Below are 19,564 nucleotides of genomic sequence, written 5' to 3'. Positions count from 1 at the left end.
TTTCTAGTTTACTTGTTTATTTACTTTATTAGTTTAATATTAGTTTAAAAACCCCCTTAAAACATTAATAATAAATAGTCGTGTCGTAAGTCGAGTCTAATTTGCTAGTTTCGTAATTTATAGAGTCTCGTGGGTTCGATATTCGAACTTACTTAGCTGTACTAGAGTCAACTGGTACACTTGCCGGTTAGTAGTTTTAGTTAAGTTAAGAGTCTAGAATTATTATTTAATGTCTAGATTAGCTTATATTTATTTAATAAATATATAACTACTTTTAGCACATCAATGGTCTACATCAAGCCCCGAGAGCTTGGTATGGCACGCCTGCCGACCATCTGACTGATAACGGCTTCAAACGAGGGACTGTTGACTGCACTTTATTCTGTAAAAACATTGGTGATGATCTTCTCCTCGTTCAGATTTATGTCGACGATATTATCTTTGGGTCAACAAATGACGCGTTATGCAAGGAATTCGAGAAGTCAATGCAAACAAAATTCGAAATGAGTTCGATGGGAGAGATGAACTTCTTTTTAGGGTTGCAGGTTCACCAGTCTGCGAAAGGAATCTTCATTCACCAGACTAAGCACGTGAACGACGTCTTGAGCCGATTCAAGATTACTGCCGGAAAAAGCCCTTCAACTCCTCTCCCCGTGGATCACAATTTATCACCGGATGAATTGGAGGATACCGTCGATCCTACCCTCTATCGAGCTACGATTGGATCTTTAATGTATCTTACTGCTTCTCGACCTGAAATAATGTTTGCATTTTGTTTATGTGCTAGGTACCAAGCAAGACCCCGAGTGAATCACCTGGCAGCGGTCAAGCGTATTCTTCAATATCTGAGGGGAAATCCTGATATCGGGTTATGTTACCCCAAGGACGATAACTTTGAACTTACCGAATTTTCTGACTCAGACTATGGAGGGTGCAAGATTAGTTTCAAATCGACTACAGCAGGGTGTCAATTCTTAGGAAGCAGGCTTGTTTCCTGGCAGTGTAAGAGGCAGACAACGGTCTCCACTTCAACCGCCGAAGCAGATTATGTTGCAGCCTCGAGTTGTTGTTCCCAGGTTTTGTGGATTCAACAACATCTGCGCGACTACGGTTTGAAGTTTCTTACTATTCCCATTTTAATTGATAAATCTGCTGCCATTAGCATTGCCAAAAATCCTGTACAACACTCTAAAATGAAACATATCGAAATTCGATATCATTTCATATGGGATTGTTTTGAAAAGAAATTAATTGACCTTGAGAAAGTACATACCGATTTTCAGAAAGCCGATCTATTTACCAAAGCATTTGACAAAACACGTTTTAATTTTCTGCTTGGTTTAAATGGATTAAAAACCCTTGGTGATATCCAGAAACAAGGATAATTATCTTTATTTTCGTTTTTATTTTGTTTTATTTTTCTTTTCTTTTTATTTTGGTTTTGGATTTTAAGGGTGAAATAGAAATAGAAAATAAAAAAAATATTGTGTTTTTCGTTTGTATATATAAAATCCAAAAACATTGAAAATTTTGAAAAAGACAAATATATGTTTTTCTTGTTTAAAAATTTTGAAAATCCAAAAACATTGAAAATTTTGAAAAAGGCAAAATATGTTTTTCTTGTTTAAAAATTTTTGAAAATTCAAAAACATTGAAAATTTTGAAAAACCAAAAATATTGTTTTTATGTTTGTATAGAAAAATCCGAAAAAGACAAAAAGATTGTGTTTTATGTATGTAAAGAGAAAATCCAAAAAGATTTTTGCATACATTCGCTGAAAATTAGGTCAATTACCTACATTTGAAGGACATATACTTGTATATGTTTGAGCCTGATATTTACCTGTAAACATTCGATATAGCCATTCACCTGATAATGGAAAGTTTTGGGCGATTGTTATGCGTTTTACTTTACTCTTTTGCTGAAAACTATGTCGGTTATTTAAGTTTGTCGAACATGCTTGCATGTTTTGGTCCTGTTATCTACTTGTAGATTGATAGGATAGCCATTAATCTATAGACTGAAAGTGACTGGGGCGATTGAATTTATTTATTTACTTTTATTTTTTGTGCTCCTTAAAAATTGAGTTTTGAAGCAAAAAGAGAAAATGATAGTACATTGGCCAATTGACCCCATATCCATAAAGAAATAAGCTTAAAAGGTTATGTGCTTAACTTTATTGGTGCATTGATAGGTCTTAAACAACCTGATAGAGTAAAGTATGTGATATAAACATAAAGAAACGCCAAATTGAAAGAGCTGTTAGTTTCTACCAAAAATCTCGGTAAGGATGGCATAAATGTAATAGCCTGTCATACTCAAGTCTTATATTTGTCTGATCACCAAAAATAAAATAAAGCAAATAACAAGCGTTAAGATTCTGGACACTGTGAGTCTTTATGCGGCTTAATCATCTGGGTATTCATTTGCATGAATATTTTATCAGCGTTAGAGCAAACCCAAAGTCATTAAACTTGATCACTGATGTACTTCGTACAAATTTAAACTACTGACTTGGTCAAAATCCGTTGTTAGTCATACATTTGTTCCAATACCAATACCAATAAGAAACGGACCCCAGGGGATACAGTGTATGTAAGCCGACAGATGGACTCGTGCATACTCACTCACAGTAAAGCAAACTTGATGCATTGCTCAAAAGGTTCTATAAATTCTAATTTTGATCGACATTTTAATGGTTTAAGTCAAGTTGAGGTGATATGGTAAAAATCAAACTAAGCTTGAACCAAGATTAGAGGCTAATAGTTTCTGATATTCTGTGATATAATTGAACCATTAATCATATCACAAAAACACTTGAAAGTTTGTTATAAGATTTAAGTGGACAACAATATCAATGACCGACTTAACGCCAGTCATAATATCGCTGAAATATAAAACTGTGATAAAAAGGCAATTTAGTCAATATGATTCTCTACTTAAACTCACCAAAAGTCCAAAAATATCTACTGCTTTTGAAAAACCATACAAAAACACAAAAACATTTTCTTTTCTATGTTTTTATTTTCGGATATTTTTCTTGTAAATTCATTACTTCAAAAATTCATTATACCAAAAAGATTTTGCTTTGTCGTTTACATATTATTTAATTCTCTTTAAGTTAAGTGTTATTGGAACGTAAAACATGTTAAGGTATGTGATAATCGAGATACGGGATTTCATTGATATTTATTTAAACAATTGGTATCAATAAACAATTAATTTTTTATTTAATTAATTTATTGATTCTTTAAATTAGTTTATTTAATTATTTAATTTAAAATTACATAAAGGTAATTCATTAGTCATGTATAACGAATTAAAGTCATTCATAACGAATTGTATTCCAATTCATTAACTTATTTCGCTTCCGCCACTCTGTAACGAATGGCATCAAATTCGTTAAACATAACTAAACGAATTAAACATGAATTACAGCTAATCCATTATCGTTTCGTCTTAAACTTTAACGAATTAATTTTAATTCGTTATGCCACGTGTGCATTTAAGATAACGAATCACATGATTCGTTATTTCAAAATTCAAACGAATCTGATGACTAATCGCCTTGGAGATTGTACCGTGTCAAGGTATATAGGGATATGTGAAGCCTTTTCGTCTTCACTATTCCTCTTTCTTCTTCCTAACGTAACGAACCTCTGGCAAAATTTTTCAGAATTTTAGACCTTCATTATTATGTATTTTGCTCATCATTTTCGAATCATAAGTTATGGCTGATAATATGATTCAGGATCCCCCCGCTGCTGAGCCACAACAACAACAACAGGAACAAGATATTCCACTACTTCTGTGTGACAAATGACACAATATTTGTGCCTTCGTTGGTACAAATTTTGCTGACGAGGATATCTTTGGAGAGATGTTGGCGTTCATCCATCGGTCACGTATTTGTTATGCCATCACAGCAAATCCAGACGTTCGTTTCAGCATCCTTCGTCAATCTTGGAAAACTGCTAGATACGTGGAGACTGAAAACTACATTATTGCTGAGGTAAATGCCAGACCAGTTGTGATATCAACTGAGACTGTTCAACGGGTATTGAGATTCAATGATACTATTGATGACCCGAGCGAGTTTCATAAAGCACTGATCAGCGGGCTATTTGGTCGTTTATTTTATTCTGGAGACCTGAATAGTTCCATGTATAACAAGGCGAACTTGTGTCACACAACAAGTATTTACTACACGTTCTTATAAACTGCCTTGGTGGACGGAAAGGAGGTTTTGACCAATGTCGTATCATGCTTCAATCGACTTTCGTTGCATTAGTTCTGAATAAACCTTTCAATTTCTCGGAAATGATCTTCGATCATCTCAAAAAGAATTGTATGTTCGTGAAACGACGAACTAAATACTTAATGTATCCTCGGTTTATCCAGCTGTTTGTTTAAGATGCAATCCGTGATTTGGTGCTCGATCCAACACTACTCGAGGATAAATTAAAGCTGGAACACATGACAACAGACACTATGCGGAGGTTGAAGTTGTATCATCAAACTCCTCCTCCATGATTCAAACGTTTGATTGGACATGTATCCAATCCTGATTATGAATGTCCTCCCAATGATCGCTGGAACCACGATGACTCGTATTCTGAGCGTGAGGAAGGACCAGGTGGGAACGATGGTGATGAGGGTGATAATAATGATGGTGGTGATACAGCTCAACAGCAACGTGTTGAGGCTGAGGCAACTGTGGTTGAAGCTGTTGAACGAAAGAGGAAAGGGAAAGAAATTGCTGGTGAAGGGTCCTCAAAAAGTCGAGTGATTGCTGGAGCTGGTTTCTCGTTTGGAGTTCAGCCTCCAAGGTCGTCTATTATTCAACGCCCAGCGGTGCCGCTTACTACTAGCATCCCAGAATTCACGTTGACGACTACTCTTACATCTGACCCGAGTCTTGGCATGATTCCACAGTCAATTCTATCAACTTTGCCAAGGCGTACGACTGCTACATCGGTGGTTTCTACAACAAAGAAAATGATGCCTCCACCACCTACGAGGCTTAACCGTCCTCAAGGTCCTGTTCAGCCAATCCCTCCCTCATTTCATGCAATGACTCGGGATCAACAGACGAATATGCTTTTGAGCTTACTTCATCTTTATGACAATCAAATGTCTGCTGATCGTCTTAATCAATGGCGTTTGATGGAGAATCAAAAGAAGTTGCTGAGTTATGTCTCCTTTTACCAAAAAGAGACCAAAGCCCTTCGTGAGATTGTTACGTCTCAGGGGGTGAAGTTAAAAGAACAGGAGGACATAATTTTGCAGCTTACATGCTAAGACGATGCGCTCAAAAAACTCAGAAACGATGATAAAGATCCTAATGAGTCAGGTGCTAGGGGTGAGACGAATCAATCTCACGACTCATCTTCTGGTGCAGGTACAATTACTGCTGCTGATGATTCTGGAAAAACAGTTGGTTGTTTATGATTCAACAAATGTTAAACCCATCGAGTCGATAAAAGACAATACTGTTATATTTATTGATGGGTCGGGGATGGTCAGAAGCATCTTTAATGCTGATGAGATAGAAGCATGACAGTTTGTTGAGAGATCCTTAACACGAAAGCAGATTTCTATATTGCTGGGTCTAAATGACGATGAGTTAACCGTGTTAGAGGCTGAGAATGATGTAGAGGTCGAGAATGATAAAGAGGTCTTAAATGATCCAACTATTGAGATGAACACGTCCTTTATTTATGAGGATGAGGAGATTGAGATCGAGGACTTGAAGGCTGAGGAATACCCGGACTTATTTCAACACTCAAATGTTGATCAGGGTGCTCCTATATTTAATGAAGAAACTATTAAAGCAGCCGAAGATTATTTGGAAAAGGTCTCAAAGGGTAAAAGCATCGTTGATACAAGATTCGATTCAAAGCCCAATCCGACCATGGAAGACATTGCTGAATGGTTTAAGTACCGGAGCAAAAGCGAGCATAAGATTATTGATGCATATAGGTATGTGGATAAATAGCTGAAAGTTGAAGCTGTCGCTCGTGCCCAAGCAAATCAGATGACATCTTTTAAGGCCGTATCTAAAGAGCGATGTGACATTATTTCATGGTTTTATGATTCAGATTTAAAGGTCTGTATTATTAAATGGGAGAACGGCATCCAGTATTATGAAAAGATTACTGACGTTCTTTCATTACCGCGTTGGGATGTTCAGACCCTCGCGTGTCGACCTTTTATGAACCGTGAGGGAAATCGACATGCAGATTGGTTTCATCAACATCTGCTGTTCAAGGTCAATCATAGGTTTAAATTATTCAAGCTGCAGATTCTGATTCATAATCGCATTGATGAGATCGATCCAAGAACAGGTTGGAGGAAGCTGGTGCTTAAGGTAAAGCCTCCAAAAACAATGAAGCGTGTACCAGTCAAGACGCTAAATCAGCATATGTATTTATTATTTAACCGCTGGTATTATGACAATCGAACTGGCGAGGTTGTTGGTGCATTTTGTGACCGTCGCTATGCAATTCTGACCAGCGGAACGCCACAGGCGAAGTTAGCACAACTTCGCCTTAGGCGAAGTTAGAACAACTTCGCCATAGGCGAAGTTAGCACAACTTCGCCTACTGAAGCCTAGGCCCGAGAATGTTTTATATATATATATACGTGTGTCTTGTTTAGTTTTAGTTAATCTAGAAATTAGTGTGTGTTTTGAGCAGTTTGTTTGTTTAGAGAGAGTAAGAGACAAGGAGAGTCGTGTGAGACGACCCGAGGTAGAGCTAACCTCGGGTCAGTCGTGTTTTCTGTTTGGTTACGGTATGTAACGTGTTTTGATTATTATATAAGAATCTGCAGATTTGATTATCCCGTTCTTGTATTTGTTCGTGTACGTGTTTGTGTTCTTCATCTTGTACATCATTAACGAGTCTAGGAGGATTCCGCACTCCTAGACCTCGTGCGGATCTCGCATCGATCGGCGACGCCCCAGGGTGGACCTACATGTGGTATCAGAGCCTTAGGCTCTTATGCTATGGTTCGAGATCTGCGTTTTGGTGTTTCTGGCACGTTTCTGTGCGTTTCTGGCCGAACAGCGCCGCAGGCGAAGTTATTGTTCATCAGGCGAAGTTACCGTCACTGTTCGTAGGGTTTCAGCGAAGATATAAGGTCTGGCGAAGTTATGGACAAGCGAAGTTATAGCCAGGCGAAGTTATGAATAGGCGAAGTTGACTTTAGGCGAAGTTAACGAGAAAAAAAAAAAAAAAAAGAGTGTTTTGGAGTTTTCGTCTGTATGGCTAGGTGTACACGATTATTGTGAGACCGGAGACGTTGTTCCGTCAACGAGTGAAACTTGTTATCTCTGGGTCTTACGTGTGAACAAATACGTGTCAACTCTGGATATAGAGTTGAGTTTGTGAATGGGATATTGATTGAAACTGGATATTGACACATATTTGGGTGTTTGTGGGCAATGAAATTGTTGTTGTTCGAGGTTGACCAACTGAAGAAAGTCAAATTGAACTGAAGGTTTTTGTCATTACTGGATTGCGGTCAGAGCATATTATTTATGTTATTTTCAAGGCGTTCGAGAATTGGATCCTGAAACGTGATGCTTATTTATTAGAGTGAAAATTCTGGAACAAGTTGGATTTAATCGGGAACTAAAGTGTTTATGTTCTTGATCGTTATCCCTAGTGATTGATGATGCTTCGGATTAATTAATGGTCATGTGTTAGATTCTGTCAAGGTGGTTTTGTGATGAAATTGATCAATTGATGTTGAGTAGTTGAAGATTAAACCTTATCGTATGCCGACGAGTTGGTGAAGTTGTGGAGGGAGCCCAACTTCACGTGTTGGTGAAGTCAGATGGACTCACGTGATTGGTTGAGATGATCTATTGGCACGAGGATGCATGCATTTCAAAGAACTCAATCGTTATAGTCGGAGAAGCTTACACTGAAGGGAATATCTGATATGGAAGACGCTGGGTGATTGGTAGATTTGTGAAGCTACATGACAGATTCAGACACGGCTGGTTGACTACAAAGAAGATCATCAGTTAAGAGGGGGACTGTTGGTGCATGTCGTGTAACAGATGATCTTTTGTGTTTGTTAGAATTGAGAGCAACGGTCAAAGGGGAGACTGTTGGTGCATTTTGTGACCGTCGCTATGCAATTCTGACCAGCGGAACGCCACAGGCGAAGTTAGCACAACTTCGCCTTAGGCGAAGTTAGAACAACTTCGCCATAGGCGAAGTTAGCACAACTTCGCCTACTGAAGCCTAGGCCCGAGAATGTTTTATATATATATACGTGTGTCTTGTTTAGTTTTAGTTAATCTAGAAATTAGTGTGTGTTTTGAGCAGTTTGTTTGTTTAGAGAGAGTAAGAGACAAGGAGAGTCGTGTGAGACGACCCGAGGTAGAGCTCACCTCGGGTCAGTCGTGTTTTCTGTTTGGTTACGGTATGTAACGTGTTTTGATTATTATATAAGAATCTGCAGATTTGATTATCCCGTTCTTGTATTTGTTCGTGTACGTGTTTGTGTTCTTCATCTTGTACACCATTAACGAGTCTAGGAGGATTCCGCACTCCTAGACCTCGTGCGGATCTCGTATCGATCGGCGACGCCCCAGGGGGGACCTACAGAGGTCGTTATTGTTCTGGGTAAGGGTTTAAAGACCGAGCTGATTAAAATTATTGATCCGATGTGGCTCGTGAATTTGACAGAGACCGACAATGATGTGCTTTTTAAGAATAAAATATTAATCAAGCGTCGTGAAGACTATGACCGGGCAATGCAATTTCAATGTGTTGTCCGTGTGTGTCATGAGCATGGGATTCACAGCTGCAGAGACTGGCAGTCCAAGCGCTTCAAATAACTTAAAGACAAAGAGCTCAAGACGAAGGGGTGTCTGTTAGTGCGCGGTTTTGCGTCTCGAGTCTTTGTATATATGTTTTTTATTTATTAATGAAAGAATTATTATTATATTAAGGTAGTTCGCTAAGAGAGTCTAGTTCGTTAAGTATGTTTAAGGAACTAGAAAGTTAAGTTAAGGTTCCTCCCAATTCTTTAAGGATGTTTAACGAATTGGAGGTCTGCTTCGTTATGTTTATTATTCACTTTGTAATATAACAAAGTGGAAGTCTAGTTCGTTACAGAATGTGTAACGAATTAGACTCATCTTCTATATATAGAGGTGTTCCTCCTCTGTTTAATTTAAGTATTGAGTTAACGTATTGAACCTTTGCCGAATTGTTCTCTTGATCAATCCTTCATATATTTAACATATTACAACTAATACTAATAATACATAATATATCTATACGTATAACCTATAACCAGTAAGAGTACTCTATGAACTAAATCCGTGTTAATCGTGTTTGGATCTTAGATCTAAGTTTCGAGACGTTCACAACTAATACAAACTTATTGCTATAACGGTCATCTGGAGTCATTGATTTAGAGCCAAGCATAAAAGCCCATAGAAAGCTCACATGAAATAATATAAACGAATGGAACCGGTCATTGCTACCCTAATTAAATAATTAATTATAGTATAAACTAACAATTAAATTAAAGGGAGGTAATAATAATTACGTGACCCAAATTATAAAACGAGACATGAATTTTACAAATACTTATTCAAGAAAAAACATATTCCTGAAAACCGAGCGTTTAACATTTTATTCTTATAACAAGCTTAATGTACATTCTAGTTTAAATTTTAATATTAAATATATAGGGATATTGGATTTTAATGTTAGTAATCTTGTATAATAGAAAGACAAATAGAAATAAACACGAAACAATGAACCGGGCTTGTGTTTGACACAATTCCCGATATGTTTCCAGGGTACTCCGGTTCGAAGACGTTGTATGTATTCTGGTGTGTCTCAAACTGGAGCACTCAATAGCTCAGGTTTTTGGAGCTGCATTTCTAGTCCAGAAACCCAAAGTTGCACCCCCTAACCCAAATTTGCACCCCCTCCTGTGCGCGCATAAGAGTTGTGGTAAAACATGTCATAAAGATTCAAATGAGTGGTAAATGCGATACCTTATATACCACTCTTTATTTTGTTCTCAATCCGATGTGGGACGACTTTCACCATTTCTTTATTAAGATTTCATTCACACACTTTAAAACTTCCAATATTTAACAATCCCAACTAAATGTCTCAACTGAGTTTATTGCCACTGATGGTCACAAATTTTAAAAAAAGTTTATACTCGGTGGTCTCTCGTTAAAAATGACTTAACGGTGTTATATTTTTTTTTGAATTTAAACTAACGTTTTAGGGTTTTGATCGGAAAGAGAATACGAGTCGATTGATGTAAAACATAGTTCAAAACGATGTTCCAGAAAAATTATTGATATCGAACTCAAAAAAATTAAAATTCCCAAAATTAAACAAGTAAACATATATAAAACCTTTGACTTCAATTAAAAAGTTGATTTATTTAAATAAAAAGATTTGCACGAGCAAGAGCATGAGAGAATGTTTGATTAAAATATTCAAAGTTTTTGGTCTACGCACATCTTGATGTGAAACATAGCCACGCCGTTATTTTTAATGAATTATTTTTCACACTATGTGTATATAAATTAAATATTAGATTTGCTTTAATAACTTAGGAAAAGAGTTATGTTTTGTGTAATTAATAATACAATATTACAATATCATATTCATTGTATATTAAAAAAAAGAGTTATATGTTTGTAGTGAAAAGAGAACAAGAGTAGTACGTATGGGGTCCTTGTCCCAACATTGTCTCAACAAAATTGGTTAAAATTTGGGACAAATGATGGCAAATGATGTCATGTAGTTGCATATAAATGTCCTTTTGTTATAAAAGACCAACCATGATATTAATTTTAAGCACCCACGCGTTTGTTTATAATGCATATTACATACATATGTGCTTGTTCAGAAAAAGATATTATGCATATAAAACAAATATAAACGGAACGGATCTATATGTAAGTAAAAAATAGTGTTATACATAATCTGACAAATACTTTTACGATCTAACACTCAAATAAAATTAATTTATCAAACATTACACATATGTATATAACACAGAATGAAATTACTTCATCGAACATGTTTTAAAAGCACCATCATCATTACATATGTATCCAACACTCAATTAAGTTATTTCATTATTTACAACAGCTATATATGTTTGGGCCATTTAACCTTTACATCATCTTTATCATTTAAATCGCATGAGGGTAAAATTACCCATTCACATATAATTATTGTGAAAATATTAATCTTTTTATATATAACACAAACCGAACTACATCTGAATAATGGGGGAACGATTTTAGATTTGGCCTTTAAATTTCAAAGGTCAAAACCATCTACATGTCTCTACTCCCGAAGCAGGAATATGGGACAGAGACAACTACTTTGAGAATAAGAGGAGTCTTGCATGCAAATTGACTTCTGAACTTCAATGATGAACTTAATTTGACTTCAATCAGTTTTGATGTTCATGATTTTGATTAAATCATGGTCTTAAAACCAATTGGTTCGTTAATTGGAATGGAAGATGTGCCACTAGAAAAGTAATCAATCTGTCTCTACTTACTCCTCTTTGTCAATAGGTTAGAGCCTTACTCTTATGACACTAAAACCATTTTACGTTATGCGATAATGATATAGACCATTTTTTGTTATTTCAGCTACATAATTGTAATGCGAGTATGTTCATGTTCGTTCATTTTACAGCATCTACGATAAGCAAGTGAATGGGACCGGTTCTTGACAAACGAAATGGTTCATCAAGCCATAAACGAAATACCTAACCTAACTACTTTATGTATCTTGTAACCATAAATGAAGTTTCAGCTAACCAAAGAATGATAAATTAGGAGTTTCAGTTAGTCGGTTGTGAAGAATCCGTCCTCTTTTCTTTGAAAGAAGGGGCGCTTTCGATTCTGTTGGTGCTTGAAACAATTTTGTCTTCTTCATACTGGAGTTTAGTTAGTCGGTTCGGTAAATGGATGTTGCTTTTGTTATACGGCTTTACGAACATAAAACACATATACTGAACGGACTAATATGTAACTATTAAATCTAAACAAACTTTCGTACAAATAATTATATTAAAATCAACTAAAATAAATTAACAATAATAGAAATAACACACTTACACACATGTTATGAATCCCGTGTAATACATGTGAACAACTTCCTGTATAACACACATGTATGTATTAAATCTAAACAACTTTCCATATAAAAGCCCGTCATTTTGGTCGGTTCAAAATTGGTTTTAGGAGAAGCGGGTCCTGTTGGAAACCGGTTTTAGTGACCGGAAGGGAAACCGATACACGAGTTGGCGGTTTGGTTTCTTAATTTGACTTTTTTAGTAATTATACAACAATAATAATTTACTGATGTAATAATTTATTTTGAATTTCTTGTTATGTAGTAACATTACATCAACAACCCATGTAATACAAAACTAACCGAACAAACAATTATTTTGATTTAAAATAAAATCATCATTACACAAATGACGAATAGAATAACATTTGTTGCATACTAACATTACATCAACAACCCACCCATGTACTACACAACTAAATAATGAACGAAAAATTCTTTTCATGCAAAAAAAAAAATACAAAATTTAACAATTATTTTCATACAAAAAAAAAATCATTGCAAAAATGACATCCAAAATAATGCGTATGTCTTAAATATAAACAAACTTCTGTATAGGCGACGAACAAACTAATATAATCATTATCATCGTACTCAGTAAATTCCATCAATAGCAAAATCATGATAGGGTCTGAGGAGGGTAAGATTTAAACAGCCTTACCTCTACCCCGTAAGAATAGATAGACTGCTTCTAGTGAGACCCCTGACGAACAAACTAATATGTATGTATTAAATCCAAATAAACTTCCGTATACTTATAGAGAATTAACATTAGCATTAACTTCCGTCCAAACAACAAAATTAACATTAACCAAAATTTAATAACAATAAATATAATTATAGAAAACAAAACAACAAACATTTACGCATACTTGAAATTAAAACTCCACCACAACAATAAAAATAGTCCATCTCGGTAAAAAAAACAAAAAAAAACTACAACCAAAATGACTTTAAAAGCGACAACTATAATCCATGTAGATTAACTAAAATTATATAACAAATTATATATTCTATTACTTTAAAAACGACAACCATAGTTCATGTAGATTAACTAAAATATTTAACAAATTAAATATTGAAAATAATACTCCTAATTTCTAAATATACCCGCGTAGCACGCGGTATAAAAGCTAGTTCTCAATAAAATCGAACATAGAGTTTGGTTTCACACAATTGATGTAAAAGCGTCAAATTTCACAAGATTTAAGCAAGAATACCTGATTCTTACATAAACACAAATAAAAAATATACAAAAAAAAACATATTTGAGGAATTCAAAAACCATCTTGAAAAAGGATATTTGAAATTAATCGTATGCTAGAAGCCAAGCGTAACAAGAGTATTCCATTGAAAACACTCAACACAAAGTTAAGCAACTTCTTACATTTTAGCTTTCACATCACTGCATAATTAATAATTTGCCAATATTTTTATTAACATAAAAAGGAACATTTAGCTACTTGTAATTTGAAGAAAAACGTGAAAAAAAAAAAAAACATTTTGCTCCAATCGTGAATAAGTAGCGATTTATCGGCACTGTGCAAAAGGCGGCTTGTTTGAGATATAACAAAACCCTTGTGTCTACGTATGCCTTCCTTTAGACAACCTTAATTCTAAATTAAATAGATGATTTATCCGATATATTATGTAATGACAATAATAATGATAAACAAGTCATTTCCATGGGTCTTAACACTGGGGATTAATATGGGCTCTAAGCGGCAGTCAAGTCGCCAATAAATCGATGCTTGCTGTTGACTCGTATGATAGAGCCCTAGGTTGAAAACGGGATTTTGTTAAAAAGAAATTGACAATCAAAATTTGGTGACAAACTTTACATCATTAACTTTTAATCATCTTCAAGTTTTACCATTAATAGGCACTAGTCACGTCACAACCAACCAACCAACACCAATTGCAACCATAAACCATGGTTCATCTATTACATTTTTCTGTATCCACCATCTTAATATTGGTGTTAATTTATACTTTTGTTATCTATCTATGTTAATAAATTATCAAGGCGTTGTCATTGATGCTTTTATCTGGCGATCAGCAGTTGTCACTTGTCTATGCCTGTATATATGCTCCATGAATGTTTCATTTCCCCTATGAATCCAATCGTCAACTATTTCGCTAAATACGGTTAAATAATCACTTCCTTATCATCAATCCTTTATAAAAACGTAACCCACTAAGTCGCGATTAGTTGATTAACATAGTCCATCACTTCAATAGATGGAACTACAGGGTCACATATCAATATAATAACAATATGATGCAAACGCATTTCAAATACTATAAGTTGTAAAGTAAAAAAGTTTAAATTATTTGTCAGCAGTCTTGACAAGCGTGGCTTGTACTCAATTCATTTAGCAACAAAAACTACATTTCTAAGCAGACTACCTTATTCTCTTAAATCATGTCGAGCTAACATTGACATCAGAAGTTAAACATAGTAACCGGTAATAGTAAATCCTCGCCCTACAGTCTCCCCCGCAAAATACCAAGCAAAACACTCGAGCCCAAACAGTTTAGCAATCCCCATATCTTCAGTTTTAATGTCCTTTGTTTTTATCAGTTGTTTCACGTGATGAAGCTCCTTCCAAAATGCATCATATCGACTAGGAATACCGGTTCAAGAAAACAGTATAAATTGGGTTGTGATTTATCTCTAAAGAGCAAAACGTGTGAATCTATAAGATTTGACTAAAAAGAAAACGGGTCAAACAGGTTGAAAGTAACAAACCTGGCAAGACGAGTGTAAAATAGTTGGTTTGATAACTCTTGACATTTTTCTATAATTGGTGGATCCACATTGTATTTTTTGTTATGTTCTAGTGTTAGCTAATAATAGGTGTTCCTTTTTTGGATAAGAGTTTTGAAGCTTCGGCTGTCTTTAAATGTAACATATTTAACTTCGATGTCATGACTTCTACACTACAAAATGTCACACCCCCATCTTAGGCCTAAGAGTGTGATCAATAGTTGGTACCTCATTTGTAAATAAATCAGAGTAGCGGGTTAATACGGAAGTCTTATAAAAACATGTGGATTTAAGTTATATATATTTACATTACAAAAGACGAGACAAAAAGTCTCGTTTAAGTTTACTTGTTTATAAGTTAACAGAACATTTAATATTTAAACAAAAAATCCGAGTCATCGGATTCTTGAGCCCTTCGTCCTTCAAGCTCTAATCTTGGTTACCTGCAAAATTTTAGAAAATACTGTCACACCCCCACCAAAGGCGGTGGAACATGCCGAGGTGTAACGACTGCCCATAAGCGCATGACACTATTTAAAGCGACAGTATTTAGCAAACTCATTTCATTTCACAACATCGAAAATGTCATATAACCAAATATTCATAAGTCAAATACAACAAAATATAGTAAAATATAGCAAATCAAATATTGTTCATTTTTGCTAATATCCTAACGGTATTTGTGTCATTTTCTTCACCGAACTCCATAATCAACCTAGATGCAAACCTGTAACATTTCATAAAATAAAGTTGTCAACACAAAGGTTGGTGAGCAATTCATAAGTATGAACAATAGATATATAGTATGAAAAGTCACAAAACTAGTATACAAAACCATAAATAATAGCTATAAACTTGGATAAACTGACAATCGCTAATAGAATTACGTTAGCGCCACCTAGCTACAAGGGATTTCCAAGTAGTCTAGGATTTAATAGAATATCGTTAATTGCATTACGTTAACGACACTTTGCTACAAGGGGATGCCAAGTAGACTAGGATTTATAGATTCCACCAACCAAAAGCGATAAACACATAGGCATATAAGCATAGAACACCAAATCGAGCAATTATTCAAGTAAAGTATACAACAACGTTTGTGGTTTAAGACTCAAGTATAAAGCATTTGATTTGAATAAGTATGAAAAATCACCCCAAAACAAAAGATAGAAAACGGGGTATGAAGTTACTCACGTTCAAGTATAAAACTTGATCGGTAAAAGATGAATAACCAGATGGATGAAGTTTAACGAGCAAGGCCTAAATGACAATAAAATCTTGGATTTAGAATGGTTGTCTTGAAGATCTTTAAATAAAATAATTGTTGCAAAAAGTAAACAATTAAAGTTCAAGGTTTAAAATGTAACTATTTAAGAATTTATAATAACAATCCTTTAAAAATGTAAGTTTGCTCGAAACCGGGTTAAAGTATCTAACCTTAATATTTACTTAACCAATGTTAAGTAATAAGGTAGGAAAAATGCTAAAATGCAAGTTCCTTTGGGACAAAGAAACTAAAACGGGTTTTTAACGAGTGTTCGGGTTGTCGATTCGGGTCTTGACAAATGGTCAAACCTAAAGTCAACTTTCCAACATATTAATTGTTATGAGATAACTCATTAAAATATACTAACACTTAACCAAGTATGTAGATCTATTGTTTAGAACTAATAACGCACGTTAAGCGATTGTTCGGTTTTGTCGGTCCAAACTATGTTATGAGATCAAGTTGGATCCAACAATTCCAAGTACTTAAGAAAATAATTAAAATCAGTTTGTAAACTATTTTTAAATAAATATACAAGTCTTGATAGCTAAAAACACACTTGTGTGTCTTAAGAGAGTAAAAGTCGGTATAGTTCGGTTTGGTTCGGTCTCCATCTCACAAATAGTTCATAGATGGTTTCTACATGCCCAAATATCGTAGAACCCAATGAAGAAAACTTAAATTTTACAACTAAAAAGTTAACTACAAGCCTTTTAAGCAAAAGTTTCGGTTTAGTTCGGTTTCCATCTCCCAAGGAGTTCATAGATGGATTCCATATGCTTAATATTAAAGAACTTGTAAAATGATTTTTGAAACTCAAATCTAGCAATAAACATGTTTAAACAACTATTTTAACAAAACTAGTAAAAAAAAGTTCGGTTTCCGGTTTGGACTAGTTTCGGTTAAACCGAGGTTAGTCTTATACAAACCCACACCATGGAACTTGTAAATAAGATGAACAAACTAAAAGGGTTAGAAGTTAGTCATAAGTGATATGTATAATAAGTTATGTGTGTGTATATATATATCAAGAACACGAAGTCCTCCATGAAGCCTTGCCTTATGACATTCGAAACTTAACCAACCGGAGTCGGTGAAGTAACAAATAAAGGAAACAAGGGGTGTGTATTATATATATGTTGTACCACCATATTCAAGCGTTAGTAATATTATATGAACAAGTTAAAATGAAAGACTATAGTTAGTTGACCTTAAGAAATCAAAATAACAAAATGTTGAAGATGAATACTTGGATTTGAGAGAGATTTTGGAGAAGATGAACAACTAAAATGGTGTATGGAGCCTTGCTTTTATAATGGTAAGAGTATGGTTCATTCAAATAGGAAAAAGATGAACAACTAAAATGGTCAAACAAGTTTTTGGTAAATGGCAATAATAGTCCCCACAGTTTGGTTTAAGTCATTTTAAGGAGTTTTAAGGACCAAAAAGAATGTTTTCAAGACCCAACAAGTGTAAAACAATATTGTAACATAAAATCCATCATTTTGATTATATCATAAGCTTTGGTTTACAAAATGGGTCGGTTTATATGATAAACGAATACAAAAACGAATACAAACGAGACCCGTAATTGACGAATGTCACATTATCCCCTACTTTAGGAAATTTCTTCCCGAAATTAAGATGACGATGATGATGCAAAAAAGTGTTTATACTTCTCCTTCATTGTGTCTTCTCATTCCCAAGTGTACTCCGCGCCACGCAGTGATTCCCATCGAACTTTGGTTAACCGAATACGACTACGCTTGGTTTTCTTCTTGCTGCGATCCATGATCTCAACGGGTCGTTCAACCATGATCATCGAATCATCGACATGTACTTCGTCGAGAGGTATATAAAGATTATCCTCGGCTAAGCACTTCTTAAGATTTGATACATGAAAAGTCGGATGAACACCGGCAAGTTCTTCCAGTAGTTCGAGTCGATAAGCCACCTTCCCAACACGTTCAAGGATTTTAAAAGGACCAATGAAACGAGGAGCTAGTTTACCCTTCTTTCCAAAACGGACTACCCCCTTCCAAGGAGATACTTTTAAAAGGACAATATCATCAACATTAAATTCGATAGGTTTTCGCCGTATATCGGCGTAACTCTTTTGACGATTTCTAGCGGCTAAGAGATTCTTACGGATTTGATTAATGACATCGGTGGCTTCTTGGACCATCTCGGGTCCCGTGATTTGAGCTTCACCGATTTCATTCCAACAAATCGGGGAACGACATTTACGACCGTAAAGAGCTTGAAAAGGAGCCACATCAATGCTAGAGTGGTAGCTATTGTTGTAGGAGAACTCGATGAATGGAAGATGAGAATCCCAATTCCCACCGAAATCAAGAACACATGCTCGTAGCATATCCTCGAGTGTTTGGATTGTACGTTCAGATTGACCGTCCGTTTGAGGATGATAAGCTGTGCTAAGATCGAGACGTGTTCCCAAAGCTTCTTGAAGAGATCGCCAAAAATGAGAGGTAAAACGGGCATCGCGATCGGAGATGATAGACAATGGCAAACCGTGTCGACACACGATTTCCCGAACATAGATTTGAGCAAGCTGCTCGACAGAGTACTTCTCGCGAATCGGAATGAAATGAGCAGATTTGGTTAATCATTCGATGATCACCCAAATGCTATCGTTGCCTTTCTGGGTTTTGGGTAATTTGGTGATAAAGTCCATAGCAATGTCTTCCCATTTCTAAACGGGAATCGGTGGTTGCTCGAGTAGACCAAAAGGTCTTTGATGTTCGGCTTTGACTTTCGAGCAAGTAAGACATTTAGATACAAACAACGCTACGTCCTTTTTCATACCCGGCCACCAAAAGGTAGCTTGAAGATCGAAATACATCTTATCCGCACCGGGATGAACGGAATAATGCGAATTATGAGCTTTGTCGAGAATACAAGTATGAAGGTCATCGCGATCGGGAACCCACAAACGATTGAGAAAATACAAAAGACCATCGGGTTTGGTTTCAAGTTGAAGTTCGGCTCCACATGACATTTCGTCGTACATATTACCTTCTTCGAAGGAGGTGCGTTGACCTTGAAAGATACGAATTTGAAAATCGGTTTGAACAATGACGCTTAGAAGTAGAACGGATTTAACATTAACCTTTCGACTTAGGGCGTCGGCGACAACATTCGCTTTACCGGGGTGGTAGCGAATCTCGCAATCGTAATCACTAAGTAATTCGGCCCATCGTTGTTGTCTCATGTTTAGATCTTTTTGGTCGAAAATGTGTTGAAGGCTTTTATGATCGGTAAAAACCACACATTTTGTACCATACAGGTAATGTCTCCAGATTTTGAGAGCGAAAACGACGGCACCAAGTTAGAGATCATGAGTCATATAGT

The 19,564-nt window shown here is 35.6% G+C and overlaps 1 non-coding gene across 1 annotated transcript; it reads right to left on the bottom strand.

Annotated features, from left to right (window-relative positions):
* Positions 1–13,471: 13,471 nt before the first annotated feature.
* Positions 13,472–13,567, bottom strand: LOC143633650 (small nucleolar RNA R24). The gene has a single exon (XR_013153702.1). It is a non-coding gene; the product is annotated as a small nucleolar RNA R24 (small nucleolar RNA).
* Between the last annotated feature and the right edge of the window lie 5,997 nt (positions 13,568–19,564).

This window comes from Bidens hawaiensis, unplaced genomic scaffold, assembly GCF_021521415.1.
Source record: "Bidens hawaiensis isolate Kalapana, Puna unplaced genomic scaffold, B.hawaiensis_p1.1 tig00006836_1, whole genome shotgun sequence".
NCBI lineage: Eukaryota > Viridiplantae > Streptophyta > Magnoliopsida > Asterales > Asteraceae > Bidens > Bidens hawaiensis.
This window is presented reverse-complemented; position numbering and strand designations above follow the sequence as displayed.